A 24,506-nucleotide genomic window follows, 5' to 3' on the forward strand; every position below is an offset into this window, starting at 1 on the left:
TCCTGGTCTCCCATGTGGGTGCAGGGGCCCAAGCACTTGGGCCATCATCCTCCACTGCACTCCCAGACCACAGCAGAGAGCTGGACTGGAAGAGGAGCAACCGGGACTAGAATCCGGTGTCCATATGGGATGCTGGTGCCTCAGGCAGAAGATTAACTAAGTGAGCCACGGCACCGGCCCCAGCATTTGCTATTTCTTTGTGGTGAGAGCAATCAAAATCCTCTTATGTACTTTCTTTGAAATACTTGCGTAGACCATTACCTATGAAAGAGCACAGCAAATGGAATTAAAAGATAAGTTTATTATGGTGCACAAAAATCTTAATCTATGTATAGTTGTGTAATATCTTATTGTAAACTATGGTCATCCTACTATGCAATAGAACGCCCCACCTTACTCCTCCTATTTAACTGTAACTTCATACCTGTTGATACTTTCAGTGTCTGGTAATCACTGTCCTAGCCTTGTATGAGATCACCAGTTTTTAGATTCTACAAAGAGTAGGCCATGAGGTGATTGCTTTTGTGGGTCTGGTTTATTTCACTTAACATAATGTCTTCCACATTTGTTCATGTTGCCTCAAATAGCATTTCATTCTTTTTTCATGGGTTAATATTATTTTACTGTGTAAATACATCACTTTTTAGCATTTAAAAATTTATATAAAGGGGACAAATTTCATATGTACAGTTTTAAGAACATAATGCTGCTTCCCTCACTCCCACCTTCCTCCTCTTATTTTTCTTTTAATTTTTACAACGATATACTTTCAATTTCCTTTATAATCACAAACTTAACCCTCCACTAAATAAAGAATTCAATAAGTACTAAGTAGAAAAACCATTGCTTCCCAAGAATATGGACAAGGGTTATACACAATAATCAAATCTCAAAAACAATAATTTTGCTCATATATATATATATTATGTTTTTGTACTCTATATTACTATATGTCATGGAAAACATGATATTTGTCTTTTGGGGACTTGCTTATTTCACAAAACATAATGGTCTCCAGTCGTATCCATTTTGTTGTGAAAGACAGGATTTCTTTTCTTTTCTTTTCTTTTCTTTTTTTTTTTTTTTTTACAACTGAGTAGTATTCCATCATGTATATTTATACCATAAGTTCTTTATCTAGTCATCAATTGATGGACATCTGGGCTGATTCTACATCTTAGCTGTTATGAATTGAGATGTTATAAACGTGGGGGTACAGACAACTCTTCCATAAGCTGAATTCATGTTCCTTGGGTAAATACCCAGGAATGGGATTGCTGGATCATACTGCAGATCTATTTTCAGATTTCTGAGGAATCTTCATGCTGTCTTCCATAATGATTGTACAAGTTTATATTCCCACCAACAGTGTATTGGGATATTTTCCCCTATATCCTCACCAGTGTTTGTTACTTTTTTTTCTAAAGATTTTATTTATTTATTTGACAGGTGAGTTACAGACAGTGAGAGAGAGACAGAGAGAAAGGTCTTCCTTCTGTTTGTTCACTCGCCAGATGGCTGCAACGGCCAGAGCTGCGCCGATCCAAAGCCAGGAGCCAGGTGCTTCTTCCTGGTCTCCTATGCGGGTGCAGGGGCCCAAGCACTTGGGCCATCTTCTACTGCTTTTGCAGGCCACAGCAGAGAGCTAGACTGGAAGAGGAGCAACTGGGACTAGAACTGGTGCCCATATAGGATGCTGGCACTGCAGGTAGAGGATTAATCTAGTGTGCCACGGCTCCGGCCCCATTTGTTACTTTTTGATTTTTGGATGATAGCCATTCTAACTGGGGTGAAATGAAACCACATGTGGTCTTTATGTTTCTCTGGCTAGTGATCCTGAGCATCTTTTCATGTGTCTATTGCCATTTGTGCTTCATCTTTTGAAAACTGCCTGTTCATATTCTTAGCCCATTTCTATACTGGATTGCTTGTTTTGTTGTTGAATTTCTTGAGCTCCTTATATATCCTGGGTATTAATCCTGTATCAGAAGTATAGTTTGCAAATATTTTCTCCCATTTCATTGGCTGCCTCATTGTTAGAGATTCCTTTGCTGTGGAGATGCTTCTTAGTTTGATGTAAGATTGTTTTTCTATTTTTGCATTTATTGCATGTGCTTCTGGAGTCTAAAAATTCCAATGCCAATGTCTTGCAGTATTTCTCCTGTGTTTTCCTCTAGTAATTTGATGGTTCCTGGTCTAAGATTTAGAACCCTGATCTACTGAGAACTGATTTTTGTATAGGGTATAAGGTAGGGGTCTCATTTCATACTTTTGCATGCAGGGATCCAATTTTCCCAGTCCCATTTGTTCAAGATACTGTCCTTTCTCCAGGGAATGATTTTATCTCATTTGTCAACAATTAGTTGGTTCTAGATGCATGAATTAATTTCTGAGGTCTCTAGTATGTTCCATTGGTCTACATGATTTATTCTTGTCAGAACCAAGCTATTTTCATTACAACTGCCCTGCAATAAGTCTTGAGATTGGGTATTGTAATGCCTTCAGATTTATTTTTTATTGTTTATGATTGCTTTAACTATTCAGGGTCTCTTGTGACTTCATTTGAATTTTAGGGTAATTTTTTCCAGGTCTGAGAAGAATGTCTTTGGTAATTTTATTGGAATTTGATTGAATTTGTAAATTTCTTTTGGTAGTATGGACATTTTGATGATGCTAATTCTTACAATCCTTGACATGGAAGATTTTTCCATTTTTATTGTCTTTTTCTACTTCTTTCCTTAATATTTGACAATTTTCATTGTAGAGCTCTTTTACATCCTTGGTTAAATTTACCCTGAGATATTCAAAATTTTTGGAAGCTATTGTGAATGGGACTGATCTTACAAGTTCTTTCTCAGCCATATCATTGTGTATACAAAGGCTACTGATTTTAGTATGTTGATTTTATTTATTTTTTAAAGATTTCTTTATTTATTTGAAAGTCAGAGTTACATAGAGAGAGGAAAGGCAGAGAGAGAGAGAGAGAGAGAGAGAGAGAGAGAGAGAGAGAGATCGGTCTTCTGTCTGATTGTTCACTCCCCAGATGGCTGCAACAGCTGGAACTATGCCGATCTGAAGCCAGGAGCCAGGAGCTTCTTCTGGGTCTCCCATGTGGGTGCAGGGACCCAAGGACTTGGACCATCCTCCACTGCTTTCCCAGGCCACAGCAGAGAGCTGGATCAGAAGAGGATCAGCCGGGACTAGAACCAGTGCCCATATGGGATGCTGCTGCTTCAGGCCAGGGCATTAACCCACTGCACCACAGCACCAGCCCCGTATATTGATTTTATATGCTGCAACTTTGCCAAACTCTCTAATGTGTTCCAATAATCTCTGAGTGCAGTCTTTTGGTTTTTCTATATATAGGATCATATAATTTTCAAATGGATAATTTGATTTCCTCCTTTCGAATTTGTATCTCTTTGAGTTTTTCTTTCTAATGGTTTGGCTTCCAGAACTATATTAAATAATAATGGTGAAAATTTGCATCTGTATTTGGTTCTGGGTTTTAGTGGAAATGTTTCTAGCTTTTCCCCATTCAATAAGGTGCTGGCTATGGGTTTGTTATCTATTGCCTTGGTTGAGTAGAGGAATGTTCCTTCTATACCCAGTTTGCTTAAGTTTTTTTCAATTTATCTTGAAAAGTCTGTTTTTTATCAAATGCTTTCACTGCATCCATTGATGTAGTCATATGTTTTTTATTTTTTATTTTTATTTATTTTTTTTGTTAAACTTTTAATGAATATAAATTTCCAAAGTACAGCTTATGGGTTACAATGGCTTCCCCCTTCCAAAATTTCCCTCCCACCCACAACCCTCCCCTTTCCCGCTCCCTCTCCCCTTCCAATCACATCATGATTCATTTTCAATTCTCTTTATATACAGAAGATCAGTTTAGTATATATTAGGTAACGATTTCAACAGTTTGACCCCATATAGTAACACAAAGTGAAAAAAAAAATACTGTTGGAGTACTAGTTATAGCATTAAATAAGAGTGTACAGTACATTAAAGACAGAGATCTTACATAATATATTTTTTAAAAAATTAATTAATTTTCTATGCCATTTCCAATTTAACATCAGGTTTTTCCTTTTTTCATTTCCAATTATCTTTATATACAGAAGATCGATTCAGTATATAATTAGTAAAGATCTCATCAGTTTGTACCCACGCAGAAACACAAAGTGTAAAAATACTGTTTCAGTACTAGTTGTAGCATCACTACACATTAGACAACACATTAGGGACAGATCCCACATGGGATGTAAGTACACAGTGACTCCTGTTGCTGACTTAACAATTTGACACTCCTGTTCATGGTGTCAGTAATCACCCTAGGCTCTAGTCATGAGTTGCCAGGGCTATGGAAGCCTTTAGAGTTCGCTGATTTGATCTTATTCCAATAGGGTCATAGTCAAAGTGGAAGTTCTCTCCTCCCTTCAGAGAAAGGTACTTTCTTCTTTGATGGCCCTGTTCTTTCCACTGGGATCTCACTCCCAGAGATCTTTCATTTAGATCTTCTTCTTTTTTTCTTTTCCATGGTTTCTTGGCTTTCCATGCCTACAATACTCTCATGGGCTCTTCAGCCAGATCTGAATGCCTTAAGGGCTGATTCTGAGGCCAGAGTGTTGTTTAGGACGTCTGCCATTCTATGAGTCTGCTGTGTATCCCACTTCCCATGTTGGATCTTTCTCTCCCTTTTTGATTCTATCAGTTAGTATTTGCAGACACTTGTCTTGTTTGTGTGATCCCTTTGACTCTTAGACCTATCAGAGCCATCGAATGTGAACTGAAATTGATCACTTGGACTAGTGAAATGGCATTGGTACATGCCACCTTGATGGGATTGTATTGGAATCCCCTGGCACATTTCTAACTCCACCATTTGGGGCAAGTCCGATTGAGCATTTCCCAAATTGTACATCTCCTCCCTCTCTTTTTCCACTCTTAAATTTAACAGGGATCACTTTTCAGTTAAAATTTAAACACCTAAGAGTAATTGTGTGTTAATTACATAGTTCAACCACTAGTACTAGAACAACAACAACAAAATACTAAAAAGGATAAAGTATTACATTGTACATCTAGAGTCAGGACAAGAGCTGATCAGTTCATTGTTTCTTATAGTGTCCATTTCACTTAACAGGTTTTCCCTTTGGTGCTCAGTTGTCGCTGATCAGGGAAAACAAATGATATTTGTCTCTTTGGGACTGGCTTAATTCACTCAGCATGATGATTTCCAGATTCCTCCATCTTGTTGCAAATGACTGGGTTTCATTGTTTCTTACTGCTGTATAGTATTCTATGGAGTACATGTCCCATAATTTCTTTATCCAGTCTACTGTTGATGGGCATTTGGGTTGGTTCCAGGTCTTAGCTATTGTGAATTGAGCTGCAATAAACATTAATGTGCAGATGGCTTTTTTATTAGCCAAATTAATTTCCTTTGGGTAAATTCCAAGGAGTGTGATGGCTGGGTTGAATGGTAGGGTTATATTCAGGTTTCTGAGGAATCTCCAGACAGACTTCCATAGTGGCTTAACCAGTTTGCATTCCCACCAACAGTGGGTTAGTGTCCCTTTTTCCCCACATCCTCTCCAGCATCTGTTGTTGGTAGATTTCTGAATGTGAGCCATTCTCACCGGGGTGAGGTGAAACCTCATTGTGGTTTTGATTTGCATTTCTCTGATTGCTAGTGATCTTGAACATTTTTTCATGTGTCTGTTGGCTATTTGGATTTCTTCTTTCAAAAAATGTCTATTGAGGTCCTTGGCCCATCTCTTAAGTGGGTTGTTTGTTTTGTTGTTGTGGATTTTCTTGATTTCTTTGTAGCTTCTGGTTATCAACCCTTTATCTGTAGTATAGTTTGCAAATATTTTTTCCCATTCTGTCGGTTGCCTCTTCACTTTCCTGACTGTTTCTTTTGCAGTACAGAAACTTCTCAATTTGATGCAATCCCAAATGTTAATTTTGGTTTTGACTGCCTGTGCTGTTGGAGTATTTTCCAGGAAGTCTTTGCCTGTGCCTATATCTTGCAGGGTTTCTCCAATGCTCTCTAATAATTTGATGGTTTCAGGTCGTAGATTTAAGTCTTTAATCCATGTTGAGTGAATTTTTGTGTAAGGTGATAGGTAGGTGTCTTGCTTCAAGCTTCTGCACGTGGAAATCCAATTTTCCCAGCACCATTTATTGAATAGACTGTCCTTATTCCAGGGATTGGTTTTGGATCTTTGATCAAATATAAGTTGGCTGTAGATGTTTGGATTGATTTCTGGTGTTTCTATTCTGTTCCATTGGTCTATCCATCTGTTTCTGTACCAGTACCATGCTGTTTTGATAACAACTGCCCTGTAGTATGTCCTGAAATCTGGTATGGTGATGCCACTGGCTTTGTTTTTGTTGTACAAGATTGCTTTGGCTATTCGTGGTCTTCTGTGTCTCCATATGAATTTCGGCATCATTTTTTCCAGATCTGAGAAGAATGTCTTTGGTATCTTGATTGGTATTGCATTGAATCTATAAATTGCTTTTGGGAGAATAGACATTTTGATGCTATTGATTCTTCCAATCCATGAGCATGGAAGATTTCTCCATTTTTTGGTATCCTCGTCTATTTCTTTCTTTAAGGTTTTGTAGTTTTCATCGTAGAGATCTTTAACGTCTTTGGTTAAGTTTATTCCAAGGTATTTGATTGTTTTTGTAGCTATTGTGAATGGGATTGATCTTAGAAGTTCTTCCTCAGCCGTGGCATTGCCTGTGTATACAAAGGCTGTTGACTTTTGTGCATTGATTTTATATCCTGCTACTTTGCCAAACTCTTCGATGAGTTCCAGCAGTCTCTTAGTAGAGTTCTTTGGTCTCCTAAATAAAGAATCATATCATCTGCAAAGAGGGATAGTTTGAGTTCTTCCTTCCCGATTTGTATCCCTTTAATTTCTTTTTCTTGCCTAATAGCTCTGGCCAAAACTTCCAGAACTATATTGAATAGCAGTGGTGAGAGTGGGCATCCCTGTCTGGTACCAGATCTCAGCAGAAATGCTTCCAACTTTTCCCCATTCAATAGGATGTTGGCCGTGGGCTTTTCATATATTGCTTTGATTGTATTGAGGAATGTTCCTTCCATACCCAGTTTGCTTAGAGTTTTCATCATGAAAGCGCGTTGTATTTTATCAAATGCTTTCTCTGCACCTATTGAGAGAATCATACAGTTTTTCTTCTGCAGTCTGTTAATGTAGTGTATTACGTTGATTGTTTTGCGAACGTTGAACCATCCCTGCATACCAGGGATAAATCCCACTTGGTCTGGGTGGATGATCTTTCTGATGTGTTGTTGCATTCTATTGGCCAGAATTTTATTGAGTATTTTTGCATCTATGTTCATCAGGGATATTGGTCTGTAATTCTCTTTCAATGTTGCGTCTCTTTCTGGCTTAGGAATTAAGGTGATGCTGGCTTCATAGAAAGAATTTGGGAGGATTCCCTCTTTTTCGATTGCTCTGAATAGTTTGAGAAGAATTGGAGTTAGTTCTTCTCTAAATGTCTGGTAGAACTCAGCAGTGAATCCATCTGGCCCTGGGCTTTTCTTTGTTGGGAGGGCCTTTATTACTGTTTCAATTTCTGTGTCAGTTATGGGTCTGTTTAGGTTTTCTATGTCTTCCTGGCTCAATTTAGGTAGGTTGTATGTGTCCAAGAATCTGTCCATTTCTGATAGATTTCCCTGTTTGCTGGCATACAAGTCCTTATAGTAATTTCTGATGATTCTTTTTATTTCTGTGGCGTCTGTTGTTACGTTTCCCTTTTCATCTCTGATCCTATTGACTTGGGTGTTTTCTCTTCTTTTTTTAGTGAGTTGGGCCAATGGGGTGTCAATTTTGTTAATTTTTTCAAAAAACCAGCTCCTCGTTTGGCTGATTTTTTGTAATTTTTTTTTGGATTCAATCCTGTTGATTTCTTCTTTGATTTTAATTATTTCTCTTCTCCTACTGGGTTTGGGTTTGGTTTGCTGCAGATTTTCTAGATCCTTGAGATGACTTGAAAGATCATCTATTTGGTGCCTTTCCAATTTCTTGATGTAGGCACCTATTGATACAAACTTTCCTCTTAACACTGCTTTTGTTGTATCCCATAGGTTTTGGTATGTTGTGCTTTTATCCTCATTTACTTCCAGAAAATTTTTGATTTCTCTTTTAATTTCTTCTATGACCCATTGTTCATTCAGGAGCATGTTGTTCAATCTCCATGTGTTTGCACGTGCTCTAGGGATTCCAGAGTTGCTAATTTCCAACTTCATTCCTTTATGGTCTGAGAAGCTGCATGGTACGATTCTAATTCTTTTGAATTTGCTGAGACTTGCTTTATGGCCTAGTATGTGGTCAATCCTAGAGAAGGTTCCATGTACTGCTGAGAAGAATGTAAAGTCTTTAGATGTAGGATGAAATGTTCTGTAGATATCTGTTAGATCCATTTGGGCTGTAGTGTCATTTAAATCTAATGTCTCCTTGTTGATCTTCTGTCCTGTTGATCTGTCTATCTCTGAGAGTGGAGTATTGAAGTCCCCCAGTACTATTGTATTGGGGTCTAAGTCTCCCTTTAAGTCCCTTAACAAGTCTTTTAAATAAGCTGGTGACCTGTGATTAGGTGCATATACATTGATAATCGTTATATCTTCCTGTTGAATGGATCCCTTAATCATTATATAGTCCCCTCTTTGTCTCTCCTAACAGTTTTTGTGGTAAAGTTTATGTTGTCCGATATTAAGATGGCTATGCCCGCTCTTTTTTCATTTCTGTTGGCATGGTATATCTTTTTCCAGCCTTTCACTTTCAGTCTGTATGGATCATTGTTGGAAAGATGAGTTTCTTGTAAGCAGCAAAAAGATGGGTTTTGTTCCTTAACCCAATCAGCCAATCGGTGTCTTTTAACTGGACAGTTCAAGCCATTAACATTCAATGTGACTATTGAGAAGGAGTAACTTTGCCCTGCCATTTGCCAAAGATTTTTTCTAATATATGGTTTGAGATTCCTGTGATCTTTTGCTGTGAGGTTTCCTTCCTTTACCTTCTTTCATATTGGTTACCGTGTTTCTGTGTTTCTGTATGTAACACATCTTTAAGCATCTTTTGCAGGGCTGGACGAGTGGCGACAAATTCTTTCAATTTCTGTTTGCTGTGAAAGGTCTTTATTTCACCTTCATTCATAAATGAGAGCTTTGCAGGATATAATATTCTGGGCTGGCAGTTTTTCTCTCTTAGTACATGGGCTATATCTCGCCATTCTCTCCTAGCTTGTAGGGTTTCTGAAGAGAAGTCAGCTGTTTGTCTAATTGGAGATCCTCTGAGAGTAATCTGGTGTTTCTCTCTTGCACATTTTAAGATCTTTTCTTTATGTTTCACTGTGGTGAGTTTGATTACGACGTGTCGTGGTGAGGATCTCTTTTGGTCATGTTTATTAGGGGTTCTATGAGCTTCCTGTACTAGGATGCCTCTGTCCTTCTCCAAACCCAGGAAATTTTCTGCTAGTATCTCACTAAAAAGGCCTTCTAATCCTTTCTCCCTCTCCATGTCTTCAGGAACTCCTAGAACCCGAATGTTGGGTTTTTTAATAGTATCCTGTAGATTCCTGACAGTATTTTTTAGATTTCTGATTTCTTCTTCTTTTCTTTGGTTTGCCTGTTTCCTTTCCCGTTCTCTGTCTTCTAAGTCTGATATTCTCTCTTCTGCCTCACCCATTCTGTTTTTAACGCTGTCTAATGTGTTTGTCATTTGATCTATTGAGTTCTTCATTTCATTATGGTTTCTTGTCACTATCACAGTTTCATGTTCTACTAGTTGTTTCATTTCATTTTGATTCCTCCTTAATATTTCATTTTCACGAGAGAGATTTTCTATCTTGTCCATTAAGGATTTCTGTAGTTCTGTTGTTTTTGAGAACTTCTTAATGTTCTTATCAGTTTTTTGAGATCTGCTTCTTGCATTTCCTCTATCTCTTCATCTTCATAATCTTGGATTGGGGTGTCTTGTTCATTTGGGGGCATCATAGTGTCTTCCTTGCTCTTGTTACCTCGGCTTCTACGTTTGTTGTTTGGCATGTTGGAGATAATTTATGGTTTTTTTTTTTTTTTTTTTTTTGCTGTGGTGTTTTTTTCTTGTTATACTATGCCTCTAAGTGGGCTGTCTGCTTTGATGGATCCTTAGAGGCTGTGATGGGTGTGGCCAGAGAGCTCTGCTTGATTCTTCAGGTTTAAGGCTGTGCAAAAAGTGACTCTCCTTGCTCCTTGCTGGATCTCTCTCTCTCTCTTTTTTTTTTTTTTTGACTCAGTTGGGAAGTAATTCCGAATGGCTGAGTGGAATTGAGGGTAGTTGAAATCTGGCCTCTGTGAGTATTCATTTGAACTACCCCTGGGACCACACACAGAGTTTATGCAGCCCTCAATGTGTTCTCAAGTTTCACCTTAGACCCAAAGTTACTGTGTTTGTGTACTCATTGCCGCTTTACATATGTAAAATGGTGCCTGTTCTTTGTTTTGCTCAATGAAGGGAGGGGCCTCTGCCTTTCCCCACTAATGTCTCACGTTTCTGAGGCTTTTGTCTTACCTCCCATTCGTTCCCGCACTGGGGAGATTCTGCGGCTCGGGTCCCGCGGTTGGATTTCCACGCGGTGGGCCCCTTATAGGTCCTCTGTGTCACATCCACTAGATCTGGAAGCGTTTCCTCTGCAGTTTTTTTTCTTGAATCTTTTCCTGAGGCTCCCATTGGTTCCCGCGCTGGGGAGATTCTAAGGCTGGTCTCCCGCGGTTGGGTTTCCACGTGGTGGGCTCCCTGTAGGTCCTCTGTGTCACATCCACTAGATCCGGAAGCGTTTCCTCTGCAGTTTTTTTCTTGAGTCTTTTCCTGAGGCTACAGTAATTCCACTTTTATGAAACTTTATTTTCCCAAACTACGGCGCACGTCCTCACTATCCGCCATCTTGGCTCCGCCCCATATGGTTTTTATTTTTCAGTTTGTTAATATGACATATCACATATTGATTTGCATATGTTGAAGCATTCCCCTATATCAGGGGTAATTCCCCTTTGGTCTGGGTAAATGATCTTTCTGATGTGTTGTTGGATATGATTAGCTAGTATTTTGTTGAAGTTTTTGCATCTATGTTCATCAGGGATATTGGTCTATAGTAATATGTCTTTGTTTTATCTTCTGGTTTTGAAATTAAGGTGATGCTTTACTCATAGAAGGAGTTTTGAAGATTTTTCCCCCTTTTAATTGATTTGAATAGTTTGAGAAGAATTGGAGTTAGTTCTTCTTTAAAAGTTTGGTAGAATTCAGTCCTGGGCTTTTCTTTATTGGGGGGGGCTTTATAACTGATTTAATTTCTGTCTTAGTTATTGGTCTTTTAGGTTTTCTGTGTCTTCAAGGCCTAATTTGGGTAGAACAAAGTGTCTAAAAGTCTATCCATTTCTTCTTGATTTTCCAGTTTGTTGGTGTACAACTGTTTGTAGTAATTCCTGCTGATTCTTTTTATTTCTGCCACATCCATTGTAAAATCTCCTTTTTCATCTCTGAGTTTGTTAACCTAGGACTTCTCTCTCCCCCATTTTTTTTGTTAGTTGGGCCAGTGGTCTATCATTCTGTGTTTTTTTTTTAAACAGATCTTTATTTCGTTGATCTTTTATATAAATTTTTGGTCTCAATTTTGTTTATAATTTTTATTATTTCTTTCCTCTTAATTTTATATTTGGCTCATTCCATTCTTGTTTTTCTAGAATGTTGGAATGCACTGTTAGATCATTTATTTGATGACTTTCAATTTCTTGATGTAGATACTAATTGCTACAAACTTTCCACTTAATACTGCTGTTTCTGTATACCATAAGTTTTAATATTATATTAATGCATTTTTAGGAATAGTTTGATTTCCCTCATGATTTCTTCTATCATCCACTGTTAGTGAGGAGCATGTTGTTCAGATTCTATGTGTTTTCATATTTTCTGGACTTTCTTAAGTTGTTAATTTCCAGCTTCATTGCATTTGGTCAGAAAAGATACAAAGTATGATTTCAGTATTTTTTGAATTTGTTGAAACTTGCTTTATGCCCTAGTATATGGTCAGCCCTACAGCAAATTCCACACACTGATGAAAGAATGTATATTCTGTAGCTGTAGGATGAAATGTTCTGTAGATATCAATTAAGTCTATTTGGTCCATAGGGTAGATGTGTAGATTAGCTCTGTTGTTTCTTTCTTCCTCCCTTCCTCCATTGCTCTTTTCCTTCCTCCCTTCCTTTCTTTCCTTTTAAAAAGATTTATTTATCTATTTGGAGGCAGAGTTACAGAAGAGAAGGAGACAGGGAGAGAGGTCTTCCATTTGCTGGTTCACTTCTCAAAAGGCTGCAATGCCTGGAGCTAGGCTGATCTGAATCCAGGAGCCAGGAGTTTCCTCTGGGTCTCCCACATGAGTGCAGGGGCTCATGCGCTTGGGCCATCATCCACTGCCCATGAAGGCCATAAACAGAGAGCTGTATCAGAAGACGAACAACCAGGATATGAATCGGTCCCTACATGGGATGCCGGTGCCTCAGGCAGAGGCTTAATGTACTATGCCACAATGGCAGTCCCTCTATTGTTTCTTTGTTAATTTTTTTGTCTAGTTGATCTGTCCATTGATGAAGTGGGATATTTAGGTCCTCTGTTACTATTATATAGCAGATTATATCTCCTTTTAGATGAATTAACTTTAATTTTAAATAGCCAGGTACCCAGCATTGGGTGCATATACATTTACTTTATTATTTTTATTTATTTGTTTTTTAAGGAATACAAATTTTATAAGTACAACTTTAGGAATGTAGTTATTCTTCCCAACATACCCACCATCCCACTCACACTGCCACCACTCCTCCTCCTCTCTCTCCCATTCCCAGTCCCATTCTCCATTAAGACTCATTTTCAATTAACTTTGTACACAGAAGACCGACTCTATACTAAGAAAAGATTTCAACAATTTGCAAACACATGCACACACACACAAAACTGAGAACTAATTTTAGTTAACTCTCATAATACAACTCATTAAGGACAGAGGTCGTGCATGGGGTGTTAGTGCATAGTGATTCCTGTTGTTAATTTAACAATTAACAGTCTTATGTATGATGTCAGTGACCACCTGAGGCTCTTGACAAGAGCTGCCTAGGCTATGGAAGCCTTTTGAGTCCATGAACTCTGTAAGTATTTTGACAAGGCCATAAGCAAAATGGAAGTTCTCTTTTCCCTTTAGTACAGTACATCCTTCTTTGATGAATGCTTCTTTCCCCTAGGGTCTCACTCACTGAGATCCTATATGTAGAACTTTTTTTGCCTGAAATGCTCTCAAGGGCTTTTCAGCAAGACCAGGAAACCTTAAGGGCTGATTCTAAGGTCAGAGTATGACTTAAAGTGATTGTCATTCTATGAATCTGCTGTGTGGACTGCTTCTCATGTTGGATATTCTCTCTTTTTTAATTCTACATATTTGATTACCAGGTGCTTGATCCTATTTATATGTTCACTTTATTTTATTTTTTATTTTTTTACTTGAAAAGATAAATGATAAATACATTTATCCTAATGGAATATTACACAATGTATATGGGTAATGAAACCTCACATAGTACATACACTTTAAGTATGTAATTACAAAAAATTAAACTCACCACAAAAACAAAAAATGGGGGCCTGTGCTGTGGCGTAGCAGGTGAAGCCACCACCTGCAGTGCTGGCATCCCATATGGGTGCCGGTTTGAGTCCTGGCTACTCCAATTCCAATCCAGCTCTGCTATGACCTGAGAAAATAGTGGAGGATGGCCTAAGTGCTTGGGGCCCTGCATCCATGTGGGAGACCTGGAGGAAGCTCCTGGCTCCTGGCTCCTGGCTCCTGGCTTCGGATCAGTGCAGCTCCGGCCGTTGTGGTCATCTGGAGAGTGAACCAGCAGATGGAGGAGCTCGCTCTCTCTGCTATTCTTCCTTTCTCTATGTAACCCTGACTTTCAAATAAATAAATCTTAAAATAAAAACAAAAAATGCTCCCACTGCAGGATGGAGATATCTATATATCTATATAGACATATCTATACACACACACACACACACACACATATATATATATAGACATAGCAAAGCATACCTATAGGGAAGGATAAATTTAATAACCTGCAAAAGACTATGCATTTTAGTTCCTTTTTGTCTCTTATACAAATCCACATCACTAAAGAACCTTTTTGAACATTTTAGAAACAAAATATATCTAGTCATTTTTTAACTGCTTCTGGTTCAATTCATTTGACATTTTTATGGTCAAGATACAAGTCTATATGGAAACCTAGTACCCAAATGGGTATTCTCTGGGGAAGCAAAGACATCTCGAAGCCCTGCATTGGCCATCACAGCACCTTGGTTCTGCAATTTCCAACTCAAAAAGCATAAATTCAAGCACTTCTGCTTAAATGACTGTCTCCTACCTCCCTGGTCCCACTCTTCACATACATTCAGACATTTAGATACTTGAGCCCTTCCTTTTCATTGTTTTTCTTTTTTCTTTTTACTTTATATACAGAAGACCAACTCTATACTAAGTAAAGGTTTCAACATTTTTTACCCACACAGACACACAAAGTATAAAGTACTGTTTCAAGACTAGTTTTACTGTTAATTCTCATAGTACAACTCATTAAGGGCAGAGGTCCTTCATGGGAAGCAAATGCACAATGATTTCTGTTGTTGATTTAACAATTGACTCTTATTTATTTATTATCTTTTAAACTTTTTTATTTATTTGAGAGGTAGAGTTACAGGCAGTGAGAGGTAGAGACAGAGAGAAAGGTCTTCCTTCCGTTGGTTCACTCCCCAGATGGCCGCAATGGCTGGAACTGTGCCATTCTGAAGCCAGGAGCTAGATGCTTCTTGCTGGTCTTTCATGTGGGTGCAGGGGCCCAAGCACTTGGGCCATCATCTACTGCTTTCCCAGGCCATAGCAAAAAGCTGATTTGGAAGAGGGGCAGGTGGAACTGGAACTGGTGCCCACATGGATGTCAGCACTGCAGGCAGAGGATAACCTACTGTGCCATGGCGCCAGTCTCAGACACTCTTATTTATGACGTCAGTGATCACCTGAGGTTCTTGTCATGAGCTACCAAGGGTATTGAAGCCTTCTGAGTCCACAAAATCTGTTAACATTTAGACAGGGCCAGAAGCAAAGTGGAATTCTCTTCTACCCTTCTGAGAAAGGTACCTTTTTTGATGGCCCCTTCTTTATACTGGGATCTCACTCACAGAGATACTTCATGTAGATGATTTTTTTTTTGACAGAGTGTCTTGGCTTTCCATACTTGAAATGCTCTCATGGGCTTTTCAGCCCGATCCAAATACCTTAAGGGCTGATTCTGAGGTCAGAGTGCTGTTCAGGATGTTTCTCATTCTGTGAGTCTGCTTCCCAGGTTGGATATTCTTTCTTAATTCTATTTATTGTTATTAGCAGATGACTTGGCCTTATTTATGTGATCCCTTTGACACTTAATCCTATATTATCAATTACACAGTTAATATGATCACTTTAACATGTAAGATGGCACAAGTATCACCCAACTTAATGGGATTTGGAGTCCCATGGCAAGCTTTTAGTTTTACCCTAAGGAAATGTGTCCTGAACTCTACATCTCTTCCCACTCTTATTCCCATTCTTATTTTTTACTGGGATCTATTTTCAACTGGGTTTAAACATCTATAAATAATTCTATGTTAAGTAAAGAGTTCAACCAATGGTATTTAGTGGAAAAATAGTAATAAAATAAAATAATAGACTGTTCCTTGACACACAAGACAAGGGCTGTTCAGGTCATTGGTTCTCATAGTGTCAGTTTCATTTCTACAGGTTTCCTTTTAGGTGCTCAGTTAGTTGTCACAGATGAGGGAGAACAAGTCTCCCATGCAGGTTCAGGGGCCCAAGGACTTGGGCCATCTTGTACTGCTTTCCCAGGTAAAAGCAGAGAGCTGGATCAGAAGTGGAGCAGCCAGGGAATCTAACTGGTGCCCAAATGGGATGCCGGTACTGCAGGCAGCAGCTTTTACCCACTATGCCAAAGTGCCAGCCCTAAGGCTGTTTTAATCATAAGTGCCTTGCATATGTCTTTTTTTTAAAGATTTATTTATTTATTTAAAAATTGGAGTATACAGAGAGAGGAGAGGCAGAGAGAGAGAGAGAGAGAGAGAGGTGTCTTCCATCCACTGGTTCATCCCTAGTTGGCTGAAATGGCTGGAGCTGCACTGATCTGAATCCAAGAGCCAAGAGCTTCTTCCAGGTCTCCTATGTGAGTGCAGGGGCCCAAGGACTTGGGTCATCTCTACTGCTTTCCCAGGGCATAGCAGAGAGCTGGATTGGAAGTGGAGCAACTGGGAATGAAATGGCACCCATATGGGATGCTGGCACTGCAGGTGGTGGCTTTATCCATTATGCCACTGTGCCGGCCCCTGTGGTATGTCTTGAATTCTGGTATTGTGATGCCTCTAGCTCTGTTTTTCTTGTATAAGATTGCTTTAGTTACTAGAAGTCTCCTGTGCCTCCACATGAACATCATCATTTTTTCTAGAACTCAAAAGAATGTCTTTGGTATTTTTTAAAAAATATTTATTTGAGATGGAGAGTGAGAGTTCCAGTAGTCTCTTAGTGCACTCTTTTGGATCCCCTCAATATAGAATCATGTAATCCTCAAATAGGGATAGTTTGACTTCCTCCTTCCCATTTTGTATCCCTTTGATTTCTTTTTCTTGCCTAATGGCTCTGGCTAAAACTTCCAGGACTATATTGAATAGCAATGGGGAGAGTAGGCATCCGTGTCTGGTCCCATTATCTCAGTGAGGATGCCTCCAACTTTTCCCTATTCAATATCACACTGGCCATGGGTTTGTCACAAATTGCCTTGATTGTTTTGAGGAATGTTCCTTGTATCTCAATTTTCTTAGAGTTTTCATTATGAAAGGGTGTTGTATTTTATCAAATGCTTTCTCTGCATCTATTGAGATAATCAAATGGTTTTTGTTCAGCATTTTGTTAATGTGATGTATCATACTGATTGAATTTTAAATATTGAACCATCCCTGTATACCAGGGATAAAACCCACTTGGTCTGGGTGAACTTTCTGATTTGTTTTTGGATTTGTTTGGCTAGTATTTTGTTGAGGGTTTTTGCATCTATGTTCATGAGAGAAATTGGTCTGTAATTCTCTTTTGCATCTTTTTTAGGTTTAGGAATTAAGGTAATGCTGGCTTCATAGAAAGAATTTGGGAGGATTCCCTCCCTTTAAATTGTTTTTGAATAACTTGAGAAGAATTGGAGTTAGTTCTTCATTTAATATCTGTTAGAATTCAGCAGTGAAGCCATCTGGTCCTGGGCTTTTCTTGGTTGGGCGGGCCTTTATTACTGATTCTATTTCTTTGTTGGTAATGGGACTCTTTAGGTCTTCTATGTCTTTATGGCTCAATTTTTGTAAGTTATTTGTGACCAGGAATCTATCCAGTTCTTCTAGGTTTCCCAGTTTGTTGGCATACGGCTCTTAGTAGTAGTTTCTGATGATTCTTTTTATTTCTATGATGTCTGTTACATTTTCTTCATCTCTAATTTTATTTGGGTCCTCTCTCTCTGTCTTTTGTTTGGTTAGCTGGGCCAATGAAGCATCAATTTTGTTTATTTTTTTCAAGTAAACATCTTCATTTTGCTAATCTTTTGTTTTTTTTTTGGATTCAGTTTTGTTGATTTTTTTCTCTAATTTTCACTATTTCTTTTCTCCTACTAGTTTTGGGTTTGGTTTGCTGTTTTTCTAGATCCTTGATGTATTGATAGCTCCTTTATTTGGTGCCTTTTCAATTTCTTGGTATAAGAACCAAAAGCTATAAATTTTCCTCTTAACACTGCTTTTGCTGTATCCCACAAGTTTTGATATGTTTTGTTGTCGTCTTCATTTGTTTTTGGAAATTTATTTCTCTTTTGATTTTTTTCTATGACTAACTGGTCATTCAGGAGCATGTTGTTTAGTCTCCATATGTTTGCATATGTTTTAGAGATTCCTGAGTTTCTGATTTCCAGCTCCACTGTTGTCTGAGAAAATGCATGGCATGATTTTTATTTATTTATTTTTTTTTTTGTTGAGACTTGCTTATGGCATAGCATGTGGTCAATCCTAGAGAAAGTTACATGCATTGGCAAGAACAATGTGATTTCTGCAACTATAGGATGAAAAATTCTGTAGATATCTGAAGGTCCATTTGGTCTATAATGTCGATTATCTCTGCTGTTTCCTTGCTGATTTTCTGTCTGATTGATCTGTCCATTGCTGAAAGTAGGGCATAAAATCTTCCATTACTATTGCATTTGAGTCTATGTGTCTCTTTAGATCCCTGAACATTTCTTTTAAATAGCCAGGTGCCTTGTAATTCAGTGCATATACGTTTTTAACAGTTACATCTTCCAGTTGAATTGATCCCTTAATCATTACATAGTGCCCTTCTTTGTCTCTGTAGCAGATTTTTGTGTTAAAGTCTATTTTGTCTGATACTATGATGGCTACACCAGCTATTTTTTGGTTTCTGTTAGCTTGGAGTATCTTTTTTCCATACTTTAACTTTGTCTGCATGCATCTTTGTCCATAAGATATGTTTCTTATAGGCAGAAAATAGATGGGTTTTGTTTTTTAATCCATTTAGCCAGTTTGTGTCTTTTAAGTTGAGAATTGAGGTCATTTACATTCAAGGTGACTCTTGATAAGTAACAACTTTGCCCTGCCATTTTTCCAAAAAATTCCCATTTTTTGATTTTCATTTCCTTTGAACTTTTACTGAGAGATTTTCTTGCTTTACCTTCTTTACTAGTGATGACCATGTTTCTGTGTTTCTGTGTGCAGCACATCCTTAAGCATCTTTTGTAGAGCTGGATTGTTGGTTACAAATTTTGTCAATTTCTATTTGTTATGGAAGGTCTTTATTTCACCTTCATTAATAAATGAGAGCTTAGCAGGGTATAGTATTTTGGGTTGACCCCCCTTTTTTTTTCTCTTAAGATGGAATATTATTGGTCAATTCAGATCGTCTGTGTATTCAGATTTTAGTAAATTGTATGTGTCTAGAAATCTATCCATTTCTTTTGTATTTTCCAATTTGTTGGCATATAGCTGTTTGTAATAAGTCCTAATGATTCTTTGTTTTTCTATCAGTGGTAGCATCTGCTTTTTTCTCATATTTTGTTTATTAATTTTGACCTTCTCTTATTTTCCAGTTAGTTGGATCAATGGTTTATCAATTTTATTTTTTCAAAAAACCAGCTCTTCATTTCACTGATCTTTTGTTCTTTTGTATAGTTTTAAAATTTTTCTATTTTATTTATACTCAATTTTTCTTTTCCCTAATTTTGATTTCATTCTTGTTTTTCTAGATCCTTCAGAGACATTGTTGGATGATTTATTTGATACCTTTGGGATTTTTGCATGTGGATACTTAATACTATCAAGTTGCCTCTTAACATTGCTTTTGCTGTATCCCATAAGGTGTGATGTTTTTATTTTCATTGTTTCAGGGAATCTTTTGATTCCCCCCCCCTTTTTTTAATAGAAAGATTTTATTTATTTATTTGAGAAGTAGAGTTAGAGAGAGAGGACAGACAGAGAGAAAGGTCTTCCATGTGCTGGTTCACTCTTCAAATGGCTGCAGTGGCCGGAGTTGGGCTAATCTGAAGCCAGGAGCCTTGGAGCTTCTGAGTCTCCCACACAAGTGCAGGAACTCAGCACTTATGCCACCTTTACTGCTTTCTCAGGCCATAGCAAAGAGCTGGATTGGAAGAGGAGCAGTGGGGACTAGACCAGCCCTCTGGGATGTCGGTGCCACAGGCAGAGGCTTAGCCCTCTATGCCACAGCACCATCCCCTTGATTTCCCTTTTGATTTCTTCTATGACCCACTGTTCATTGAGGAGCATGTTGTTCAGTTTCCATGTGTTTGTATGTTTTCAAGTTTCTCATGTTGTTAATTTCCAGCTTCATTCCATTGTGGTTAGAAAAGATACATGTTTTCAGTTTCTTTTAAATTTGTTGATACTTGTTTTATGGTTTACCCTCACATGTTCCATGCACTGATGAAAAGAATGTATATGCTGCAGCTGTGGTATAAAATGTTCTGTAAACATCTGTTCCATTTGTTCTATAGTGTAGATTAGTTCTGTTATTTCTTTGTTGATTTTTTTTTGTCTAGTTGATCTGTCCATTAATGAACGTGGATAATGAAGCCTCCCATTATTACTGTTGAAGCTTATGTTTACCTTTATTTTTTTAAAAATTTATTTATTTGAAAGGCAGAGTTACAGAGAGGCAGAGGCAGAGAGAGAATAGAGGTCTTCTATCTACTGGTTCACTCCCCAGATGGGTGCAATGGCTAGAGTGGGGCTGATCTGAAGCTAGGAGCCAGGAGCTTCTTCCAGGTCTCCCACATGGGTGCAGGGGCCAAAGGATTTGGGCAATCGTCTATTGCTTTCCCGGGAAGAGGAGAAGCCAGGACTTGAAATGGCACTTGTGTGGGATGTAGGCAAGGCAGAGGGCAGCTTTACCCTTCTACACTACAGTGCTAGCCCCCGTTGTTTCCCTTTAAATCCATTAATATTTGTTTTGTAAAACTGGGTGCCCTAGCATTGGCTGCATATATATTTAGACACATGTTCTTGTTTAATTTCTCTCTTAAACATTACATAATGACCTTCTTTGTCACTTTTAACAGTTTCTATGTTAGTCTATATTGTCTGATATGAGTAGAGCTACTTCTCACTTTGAATTTCCATTTGCATGGAATATCCTTTAACATCCTTTCACTTTCAATCAGTGTATAGCATTAGTGGTGAAGTGGGTCTAGTTTTTTTTTTTTTTCAATCCATTGAGCCAGTCTGTGTCTTTTAATTGTGTAATTTAGTCCATTTGCCTTTAAGGTTATTATTGAAAGATTTTTCCATAAATATTCCTATTGTTTATTTTAAATTTCCTTTTTTCTTTAAGAGGTTTATTGGCTTCATATTCCTTCATGATTCTCCTTGTCTTCCTCTGTGTGGATAGTGTACCTTTAAATATCATTTGTAATGCTGACTAGGTGGTGGAAATTTTTTCAGTTTTTGCTTCTCTTGGAAAGTATTTATTTTACATTCATTTATGAATGACAACTTCTCTGGGTAAAGTATTTTGGGTTGACAGTTTTCTTCTTATAGGATTTGAACTGTATCTCTCCATTCTCTCCTGGCCTGTAGGGTTTGTGTTGAGAAATCTCTCAATCTGATATAATTTTCTTTAAGTCACCTGGCATTTCTCTCATCCAAATTTTAGGGTTTTATCTTTTGTGTTTTAGTTTTGAGAGTTTTAGTTTAATTGTGGTGGTGAGGATATTTTCTGATCATGCCTATTTGGGGTTCTATGCACTTCTTGTATTTGGATATTTGTGTCTTTTTTCAAATTAAGGAAAATTTCTGCTCTCATTTTATTGAATGGATTTTCTATACCATTCTTATTTTTTCTGTTTATCCTGGAACTCCTAAGACTTGTATATTTGGTTGTGCAATGGTGTTCCATCAGTCCTGAAGATTGTTTTCATTGTTTCCAATTTTTTCTTCTCTAAGATATTTCAAAAGATCTGTCTTTTGATTGTATACTTGCTCTCTGCCTCATCAAGTCTGCTGTTAAGACTTTCTACTCTGATTTTATCATGACTTACTGAATACTTCATTTAGATTATTTCTGTTTGGTTCTTCTTCAGAATCTATATCTGAATCTGCGGGGGGCTCCAATTGAAAAGGAAATAAGGCCGTCTAATAGACTCTTATAATGGCTGGGGAGGGATGTGGGGAGGGTGGCTGCCCTACCTCCTGCTGTTGCTTGGTCCAATCACTGCCATAATTGCACTTCTGCTCATAGGCCCCTGTGTGGTTAACACCTTAGGTTCCTTTGTTAGAAAACAACTTTGTTCAATCCATGTCAACCAGCTGGAAGCCAGGTACCAGGCCCTTGTTAGTCAGCAGGATACCCCTCTGGGTTACTAGCCAAACCTCTCCGCTTACCTAAATAGGGTACTGGTAGCCAATGATGGGTAAGATCCCCCAGGAATGGTCGATGGAGCTGAATAGTGTATTCAAAGCCCAAGCTTTTCTCTGTACTTAGGTGAACTAGTTGATTCAAAGTTTCGAGTGAGATTAGCTGCCGTTGCACTTCACCTACCCAGGTGTGCACTGTCCAGAGCACTGACTCAGTCCATAGTGTGTCCCCTGACCCCACAGTGAGATCTGTCCCAGGATGTGGGGAGTGCTGAGTCTCTGCAGTAAGACTTGATGAGTGCATGGGAACTGAGCTGCAACACGTAATTTTCTGAGCTCCAGGGCTTAAGCCCAGAGTCACCACAGTCACAGGGTGCGGGAGGTCTGCTCTCTGCCCTGCAAATTGCTCTGTTCTCTCTCCCTGGTGGCTTCTGGTAGCAGGGCTGCTTTCTGTCCCCTGAATCAAAACAGGGTTCAGCTTCTATTCTACCATAGCAAAGTGAGTCTGGTGCTTTGGTGGTGGAGGGAAGGCAAGTAATGTGGCTTTCCTTTTCAGAAAAGTCATCACCCAGACTGAGTTCATTTCCCTGGGTTGGACTTGAAGATGGGGCGGGGGGACTGTGGGATCCTCCTTCAGTTAATGTTGCTGGGGGCAGGGGCTGAGGCTCCTTCTTCCTACCTTGTCCTAGCAAGATGGCTTTCCTCAGCCAGGGACCAGTTGAGAAGATGCAAGGTGGCTGGTAGTATAGACAGCAGCAGTGGCATGTTCAGCCTCTCTCCTCACTGCTCATGGCATCTCTGTTCCGTCACTTCACTGAAATTTCTCTGAGTCAGGCCCTGGGAATGTGGTCCTTCATTTCTCATTTCTCTCTCTCTCTCTTTCTTCTTCCTTCCTTCCTTCCTTCCTTCCTTCCTTCCTTCCTTCCTTCCTTCCTTCCTTCCTTCCTTCGATACAGCTTTAGGAATACAGTGGATTTTTCCCTCATGCCCCCCACCCCACTCCCATCCCACCTCCCATTCCCTCTCCCATCTCCTTCTTCATTATGGATCATTTTTAGTATGAGAGAGAGAGAGAGAGAGAGAGAGAGAGAGAGAACCACCTCTGTGCTAACCATAGAGTTCAACAATTTTCCCTCACGCCCACACACAACATATAGAGTACAGTTTAGGGAGAGAATTTGCAGTCAATTCTCATATTGCAATTCAATAGAGACAGAGGTCCTACCTGGGGAGCAAGTGCACAGTGACTACTGTTGTTCCTTTAACAATTAACACTCTTTTTTATGATGTCAGTGATCACCCAAGGCTCTTGTAGTGAGCTGCCAGGGCTATGGAGGCCTTTTATGACCATAGACTCCGTCAGTATTTGGACATGGCCATAAGCACAGAGGATGTTCTCCTCTCCCTTCAGAGAAGAGTGTCTCCTTCTTTGATGACACTTCCTTTCCTCTGAGGTCTCGCAGAGATCCTCCGTGTAGGGTTTTTTTTTTTTTTTTCTACAGAGTCTTGTCTTTCCATGCCTGAGATGCTCTTGCAGGCCTTTCAGCCCGACCAGGAGGCCTTATGGGTTGATTCTGAGGTCAGAGTGTTATTTACTGTGAAAGTCATTCTAGGAGTCTGCTGTGTGGACTGCTTCCCATGTTTGTCTTCCTTCCTTTTTTAATTCTATTATTTTTACCAGGTACTCAATGTTATTTATGTCGTCCCTTTTAAACTTAGACTGGTCTACCTGTTGCCTTTAACACTTACGTTGATCATTGTAACACTGAAGATGGTGTTTATACCACCGATTTTTATGGGTTTGGAACCCCATGATTCGTTCTTAGGCTGTACCCTTAGAGGTGAGTCTATACGCTTGTATGCATAACTATACTTTTTTACAGTTTTAGACTACCTCCTCCATCTCTTATTCCCTCCTTTCCTCCTTTTTTTTTTTTAAGCTGGTGTCTCTTTCCAATTGCTTTAAAATACATATAATTAACTCTGTGTTACATAGAGAGTTCAGCCTATAGTGTGAGGTCTGGTATCTTTCTGTGGCTGAAGTTTGTGTGGCTTCTCAATATTTAGTCACCTTGGATTCAGTGTCCCAAGTTCTCTTCTAGTAGTATATAGATGTGAGTTTCACATTTAAGACTTTAAAAATCAAGTATAAATAAGTTAAAAGATTTATTTATTCATTTGAAAGGCACAGTGGGGAGAAAGAGGGAAAAAGAGGGAACAAACTAGATTTCATTTGCTGGTTTACTCCCCAAGGGGGCCAGTGGCTGAGGCTTGGCCAGTCTGAAGCTGGAAGCCTAGAACTCCATCTTGGTCTCCCACATGGATGGCAAGGACCATCTGTGTGACTCAAGAACTTGGCTCATCATCCACTTCTTTTCCAGGTACATTAGCAGGGAGTTGGATTGAAAAGGGAGCAGCTGGGGCTCAAAC

The 24,506-nt window shown here is 38.8% G+C and overlaps 1 pseudogene; it reads right to left on the reverse strand.

Moving 5' to 3' along the window:
- LOC133763903 (protein N-terminal glutamine amidohydrolase-like) overlaps positions 1 to 23,889 on the reverse strand; it is a 37,157-nt pseudogene extending 13,268 nt beyond the window's left edge.
- Positions 23,890 to 24,506: the final 617 nt, after the last annotated feature.

This window comes from Lepus europaeus, chromosome 7, assembly GCF_033115175.1.
Source record: "Lepus europaeus isolate LE1 chromosome 7, mLepTim1.pri, whole genome shotgun sequence".
NCBI classification, from domain to species: Eukaryota; Metazoa; Chordata; class Mammalia; order Lagomorpha; family Leporidae; genus Lepus; species Lepus europaeus.